The sequence below is a fragment of the Triticum dicoccoides genome, chromosome 2A (genome assembly GCF_002162155.2).
Source record: "Triticum dicoccoides isolate Atlit2015 ecotype Zavitan chromosome 2A, WEW_v2.0, whole genome shotgun sequence".
Lineage (NCBI taxonomy): Eukaryota > Viridiplantae > Streptophyta > Magnoliopsida > Poales > Poaceae > Triticum > Triticum dicoccoides.
The window spans coordinates 676374790-676382612 of NC_041382.1; the positions used below are offsets into that span (position 1 = coordinate 676374790).

General features: G+C 42.7%; 1 non-coding gene across 1 annotated transcript; it reads right to left on the minus strand.

Moving 5' to 3' along the window:
- Positions 1 to 5715: 5715 nt before the first annotated feature.
- Positions 5716 to 5790, minus strand: TRNAP-UGG. The gene has a single exon. It is a non-coding gene; the product is annotated as a tRNA-Pro (tRNA).
- Positions 5791 to 7823: the final 2033 nt, after the last annotated feature.

Genomic DNA, 7823 nt, shown 5'->3' on the forward strand with positions numbered 1-7823 from the left:
TACTAGTAATCGATTATTTGGCCTTTTGCGATCGAACAACCTATGAACAGTTGTAGCCTACATAACCTGCCTACCCAGACCAAGGGAAGAAGGTATCAGATCACTGTAGTTCTAGACCCCTTTTTTCAAATAAAGGAAGTGACAACGTTTGCCCGAAGAGGTTGAATCAATAGTAAGAAGATACCACCCAGGCATAGAATCCGAAATAACAATCAGGAATAGGACTAGGAGAATGAGGTCTAATTTACGGAGTCAAGCTGTAATTGGGCTTAGTGCTCCGATTGCGCCTTAGGACTAGGACTGATAGGTAAATGCCCCTTACTCAACCAATGAAGGCGGGTAGGGCTTTTCTTTCTTTTGTTTAGGATTGGCAAGAGGATGGCTGCCTCGGCTTGGCACCAGATAATAGTCCACTAAGATACAGGCCTCTGTATAGCCACTGGTCCCCTTCTCCTTAGTCGTTGGCATGGACGCCATTCTTCCCAGTGAACTCGACGATTCCTTCCCTGCGCGTTCTGCTCGACGACGATATGACTGATAATCAGAAGCGAGAGGCTCTGCTCTCGAAACTTGACCTCCTCGATTCGATCGATGGGAGAAAAAAAAAGGTTACGAGCGGCAGAGCACGCACAAGTCTATCAACGTCAACTCAGCCGCGCTTTGGACCGATCCTACGAATAAGAGGCATTAACAAAGCATTTATGAGACACCATACTTTCAATAGGCAAGGGCCAGCCCGAAGATCAACGGGATCTTTCTCCAAGCTAAGTTTCTACCCCCGAGGGAACCGACCACGATGCGTGGGGGTATCGGTGCTGATAAACTCGTCTCCGCTCATCTTACCTGGAAATGGAAATAAATTATTGTAGATTACCTACCTCATCTGAGATGAAGGAATTTCCTACTTAAGATTCATATGCCTATTTTGATGTTGATGTGGAGGAATTGGTACTAGCCTACTCGATATGTTCCTTGCCTGGTTCGCTATAGGAAGTGCTTTCAGCAAATGAGGAGGGGAATATTCATAGGTATGAATCTTCCGTCAATGGTTAAGGTTGAAGTGAAGGCAAACCTTCTTTGAATTTTGATGCCTAATTATTTAGCTCTGGTATTGAGAAAGAAACCATTCATATGGCCAGGTCACAGGAATGCTTCTTCGGCTTACAATTCTGAGTCAACAACCGTAACTCGAGCACTTAGCCCTAGCTCTTGCTCTTTCCTTCCTTGCAACGGGCTGCCTGTGTGCCTACTAATATTTACTTACCTCAATGGTGCGCTAACTTTAGAACGAGGATTTGCCAAATTCGTATTAGGGGGGGCTATGCAGCAATTCGACCACTGTTACTGTACTAGATATCTCAGGCTTATCCTAAAGAAATTATGGCTTCGCTTCTCTTCTTCCTGGTGATGGATATAGTCTCGATGGCTTTGCCCAAGTATGGCATAAAAGTCAAATAGGATATCCTTCAAAAGGGAATTTCATGTGTGAGCACCTTGCCTCTTTTAGGGAAGGCTATTTACCAAGTGAGTCTGCGCAGCATGCTACGAAACATAAGAATCATTTTGAATCCCATTTGCACCCGGATTCAGCTTCTTTCGAACTAGCAAATGCACTTTCAGAGCCAACAACGGATCGGCTTGGCCCATTCCCCATCTGGGGAAGAAAGAGTACCTAGATCTGCATCTACTAAGTATGCCCTGAAATTCATGTTATGATCTGGTCTTTCCCAAAGCTAGGGCTTCTTTTCCCATCCCTATCCTCCGCATCAACCTGTACCGGACCCAGAGTCAAAACTAAAAAGAGAATGAAGTCTCGAAAACTCTTAATTAATAAATATCCGTGCGCCTACTTTGCTTATCCTTCTCTGCCCCATTATAGATAGTTGGGTAGAGCGAGAGGGATAGCAAGGACTTGAAAAGGGAAGGTTTTTTACGGCTAAGATGTTTTAGTTCGCCCCGACATGAAGCTACCACTTCTCTCCTATTGTTTCAAGTTGTTATCTCATTGCCCCCTTTTAGTAGCACCTTTGACCTCTATCGCTCAGAGCACAAATCGTTGTGCTCCTCACTGCTCAAGAGACTTCTTATTTTCTTCTTACCCTTCGAGAAATCGGGGCAGCTGAACTCTTTCTCTTTTGGTAGTGGATTCCCTCTTCAACTACTTGCAAACGAATAAAAGTGCAATGTTTCCGTTTTTTTCTGGATCGCATTCCTCCAGCTTTTGTTCTTTCTGACGAAAATCACTCTTCTTTACTGGGATTCCAGTACGCGACTATTGCTTTCGCTTTCACCACTCGTAATAATAGTGATCTTATATTTGTATTGCAAAATGGAGAGGGAACTACTCGCTAATGGTAGTAAAACCGCCCTGCTCTTCTTGGTTAGTATGGAGAGAAGTTATCCGAAAGGTTGAAAGATGCCAACGTGAGCTAGCGTCTCGTTATGCTTAATAGCATTCCAATCTTTTAATAATAATCACTACTTGTATCTCTTTTGCTTCGCTTGGTTGATTAGTTTCACTACTTCAAATAAAACAATGGACCTTTTCCTGTGTGGCCAAAGGGACTACGTACCTAAAGTTTGAATTGATCATTCAATCGATCTAGGAATCATGCATGGCACAAGGTAAAGGATGGAATGAGACATCTGATAAAGAGCCTAGAATGACCTTTCCCGATCTTTTGAAGGGTAAGAATAAGAACTCTGTTGTATCGATGCACTGCTCTCAGGTGAGATTGAACACGAAAAAAGGTGCATCAAGGCGTGAATAAGGAAGAAGTCACCTTTGTCGGTTTTCAAATTGAGGACCAACTATGCTCCGAAAGTGAGAGAAGAGATCTCAAAAGACCGACACCCACATCAAGAGAAACAGACGAAGCAGCTCAAGCAGAGCTAGAAACGGAAGCCGAAGCAGCATCTTCTTCCTTTTTCCATACAGAGAAAGGTGCCTTCGCTTAGATTTTTTTCTGTTGATCAGAATTCCTTAGAAGAAATTGGAAGAAAACCGTAGCGAAACGGTTGAACCTTAGCGAAGTATTTTGGGTTCATTACAACCTTCTCCTATTCAGAATCGGAGAATAGGAACGAAGTAGCTCGCCTAAAGAGGAACTAAAATTCTTCTTTACTTCGATCAAGAAACTAGATTCTCAATAGAGTTGCTTACTACGAAAAGAAAGATGCCCCACCTTTAGTGATTAGATGGATCACTAGCCCTTACTCTCAGTCACTGATTCAAGAACGAATACCGAGACAGAAAAAACCCTTGCTGGTCTACTGCTTGATGGCTTTACATCGCTAAAGAATCCGTAATGGACAGCAAGAACTCTGAATCAAGAAAAGTACCAAATCGATTGGAAATGTACGCTCCTGTGGGAGTCGAACCCACCGCATAGGTGCCTTGTTCTACCGAGAGATGAACTAAGGAGCGGCAACCCCTACATCAGTTCTTTGTACCGCCCAGAAGGGCACGAGAGAAAAAACAAAACCAATAAAAGATCAGACGAGACGGAATTGGTAACGTGAACGTCTTTTCGTCTTCTTGCCTTAGTTTCATATAACTCAACCTCGCTTTCCAAAAAAGAAGTACTGATTGAGATTTCCCTTTTATGATGGCTATCCCGTTTCTATTACTTACTGAATTTCTTGTCTACTGGCTGGAAACTTGAAAGGCTTACCACGGGATCGAAGGCAGAAGAACTTTTAGGATTGGCTAGAGGGGAACTACTCCCCCAATCCCATTTTTTCACGGGAACTCGATGTTATTAGATTCTATTCATTCATTCTGAATCTTTTATCATATCGCTTATTACGGCTATCTTTAGAATTTCATTGACTATATATGTTTCTTTCCATATGAGCTATTCCCTTTGCTTTCAATCTGTCTTGTGCCACAACAGCTTTCACTCAAGCCATTCTTTGCCTGTCGACCCTCACTCTTCCTCTTGCTTCCTTAGGAAAGAGCATAAAGAAGGCACCGAAAACAGGTGGGAAAGGAAAGGTATACTTTTCACAGCCGGCAAGCGGCGCATTTAAGCCCTAAAGAACTAGCTTCCTGGAAAAAACTCACTCGATCACCGGCTTTCAGGGGATTCCCCCACTTAAGAATAAAGGGGCATAGACTACGAAAGGGCTACGAGAGCATACGAGCGGAATACGATACTATCGAGCTTTCCGAAAGTGTGAGCTGAAATTCAAGGGTAATTGCACCCTTGACTCTATCACAAGCTATTGGAATTGGCTGGAACTTTCTATACCAAAAAGGGATATGTAGGGGTTTGTTTTATTGATGCAATAGAGATCTTTCATAGATGGATCCCGATATGATCTTATTGATACGAGAATTAGAATAAAATAAAAGTGTTTTCTGATGCATGCACTCTTTTCTTTAGGTTAATCAGCCCTTACTTGCATTGATTTAAAGGTCCTATTTCCCATTCCTTGCGGACTTGGTAATCTAAAAACCCTTCAGGGGAGAGGATTATAGGACACCATAGCTTATCTGCCTTGATTTCCGAAACCAGAACTACTTCGGCCTTCCCTCAACTGATTGACCTAGCCGACCTATAACTTATGCTGTGTATAGATTGACAAATTGCTGGGTCTACCCTCAGGGCGCCCTATAACTTATGATGGGTGCCAGGGAAGAAAAGAAAGGGAAAGCGGTCTTCTTCAAGCCGAAGGGGAGCCCGGATAATTGAATGAAGGTTGGGACAGAACTCCAAAATAACAGATCCTTTCCTACTAGTTTGCTGTTCCGGTTGGGAAAGCAAGAAATGGGATAATCATTTCCAGTCAATTTCTCCTAGTTTTCCTTCTGGAATTCCAGTCAGAAAATCAATGAAATAGGATTTGGATCAGAAAATCAGGAGAAGAAAAGCAACCGAACCATAGATCCTGCTTTGGCCAACCCTCAATTACCAAGTTCTTACTATCTAACCTAGCTTTTTTCCATCTATCTAACCTTTGTCTATGAAACCTCGAATGCCTCTATACAGTGACGAAAATAGGGTTGTACCTGTAATAACATCTCTTGATACCAGTATTCTAGCTTATGGTTCATGTGGGATTCCTTGCTACTTCCTATAGCTCTTCTTTTGCAGATACATTAGCAACTTTGGCCTCTATGATTTTGATTACCGAGGGACTCTGATACCAGTCTTGGTGCAATCGTCAGGGTCACCCGCCTACAGTTTTCGCCATAGAAACTTTACAAGATGAGGATGGTTATGATCCTAAAAGGTATGATGACATATAGAAATTCCAAAATAGGTAAAGTCACCACCATAAGCTGAGGTGAAAGATCGAGTTGTACTTTTCAAAACTCTGCCCTATTTATTATCTGTGGTGATAAGTTTTACATAAGATCATTTAACGGGATGCACCTTATCAGGATGCAGATCTAGATCACAAGTAAGTAGTGATGCGCGAGATGGCCCTATCTCTTTTCACAAGCACATTGATGCCGAAAGAATCTTCGGAACCGGTGGAGAGGCTATTCTGATTGAAGGCTAGACAAATAACATGACTGAGGTATGTAAATAAAACCTGTGAAATAGCTATATAATATGATCTAAATATAGAAGAATACCAAAGATAATGGATTGCAAAATAAGCTTTTTAGCTTTCTTTTTCTTTTGTGCGCGCTTTTCGCCTGCCTTCCCGACCGCGGATAGGCTACGGGGCTTTGCACTTCGGCCCCATTGTGTGAATACCACATCAAGGTGACAGGATTCGAACCTATGGCCCTCTGTACCCAAAACAGATGCGCTGACCAGACTGCGCTACACCTCGTCTCCCCCTCAGAACATATGGATCTACCCGATCCATAAAGAAAAGAACCACCGCTTTTAGGAAATTTTGACAATTCTCTTTCACTTGCATTTTATTTCGTGAAGGCTCGCTCTCGTTCTTCTTACATCTTGCCCTTTTTTCTTGAGAATTGTATATGTGGCTACTGATGTTTTGCCAGTCTATCTGTCCCCAATAATGAACTCTCGCTGACCGCGCCCTATAGGGATCATCGAATCGATAGCAATAAGCCCTGTTTGAAGAGGTTCGTATACGGAACGCCTGGAAATTCTACTTGGAGCAGGAGATTCAATTAAGCGAGATTCGGAAGCTACAATTTCGCCTCTCCCATCAATAGGTTTAGCCAGAGCATTTATAACACGACCCAAGTTATATACGCTCACGGGTATCTGAGCAATTCTTCCTGTTGCTTTTACAAAACTTCCCTCTTGATGCTAAACCATAGCTCTAACTGAGTAAAATTCCACAATTTCTAAGAACGATATGCTTTTTTGCATTTTCCACTGTGAAAGCTTCTCTCAATCCCTCCCTAGTCCTTTCTTTCCTGGGCACAGGCTTACCTGGTTGACCGCCCACATTCATTCATTGTTCATTCTGTTGTGGAATCGAACCACAGAGCTAGCGCAATTGGGATTTAGAGTCCCATGCGTGAAACTAAAGAGGATTTTCAGTCCTCTGCTCTACCAGCCAGAACCTAGAAGGACACTTCACACCGGATTTGACACAGCTAGACTGGAAACACTGCTTCTCAAGAGCACAGACCCCAGTATAGAATACTTTTTTGAGTATGTTGGTAAGGTCCGGTCATCCGCTTCCGTGCTTGCACTTCTGCGTAACTAGGGGTGCAAGTCCAGTACAGCGTACTTTCATAATTGAATCAAAAGCGTCGATACATGAAAAATCTCTATATACGATATTTATGACACAGAATATTGTTCTTTCAACATGATTCCTCAACAATTTTGTCATTGTAACTGACTTTCCGTTCTCTCCGTTCCACTTTGGTTTTCGACTAATAATTACCATGATGAATTTCTCTTACTGCTTGGTTCCGCATTGGATTTTGGAAACTTTTGTTTAGAAAGTGGTGTCACGACCGTGGGGATCAAATGGATGGTTCAGGAAAGTCTAGTGAAGTGGCACGGTCTAATCATATAGATGACCATAGTGGTATGGTTCCATAGAAAACTACTGGAGGCCATTACCGCCACCGAAATGGTTTCCATGCTCCGTTGGATGATTTGACGATATCGCAATATCAAGCTAGAACGGTTTCAATTTGTAGGACGGGAAAGAAACCTCATCCTTTGGTGCACACTAACCGATGAAGCTCAACCCTCTCTCGAACTGAGCTATTTCCGCTTTTTCGAACAAAAAGTTCGAGTAGTTCAATGAAAAAACGGTCAAGCTTTCTTCCATCCTTCCTAGCTCCTCGAGCTTGCACCTGCTCGACGCCTTTTTCATTGTTCGTTCTGAGGTGGATTCGAACCACTCTCTCCGTTTGGATTTCGAGTCCAAAAGGCCCGGAGAAAGAGGATTTTTAGTCCTATGCCCGCTGCCAGCCAGAACGGGATTTTTCCACTTCACACCCACACAATCGGGATTTGATGAAATAGCTACGTTTTTTTCTTATTTGATTCGGATACTGTCAATCTACTGTCCATCTTTCTCTTTAGTTTTCTCCTTTCTTTCTGCTCAACCTATCTCCATTGGATGGACTTACGAAAGAATAATATCTAATCTCCCCATCGCGGTTAGGATCCCATGAACCAGGAGCGCCAGCACCGGTTCCTCGATCTTCCTACTGGAGGCATGGTCATGGTTTTCATTCATTCATTTCATTCTTTGTTCTGTTGTGGAATCGAACCACTCAAAGGATTTAGAGTCCTTTTACCAACCAGTCAGAACCAATATTTCTCTGTTATATTCTGTTTTTTCTTTGTCAGCTAACACAATTTGGATTTCGAGTCCAATGCGCTAACGCTTTCTTTAGTTTTCTTGCTCTTTCTCCGGGC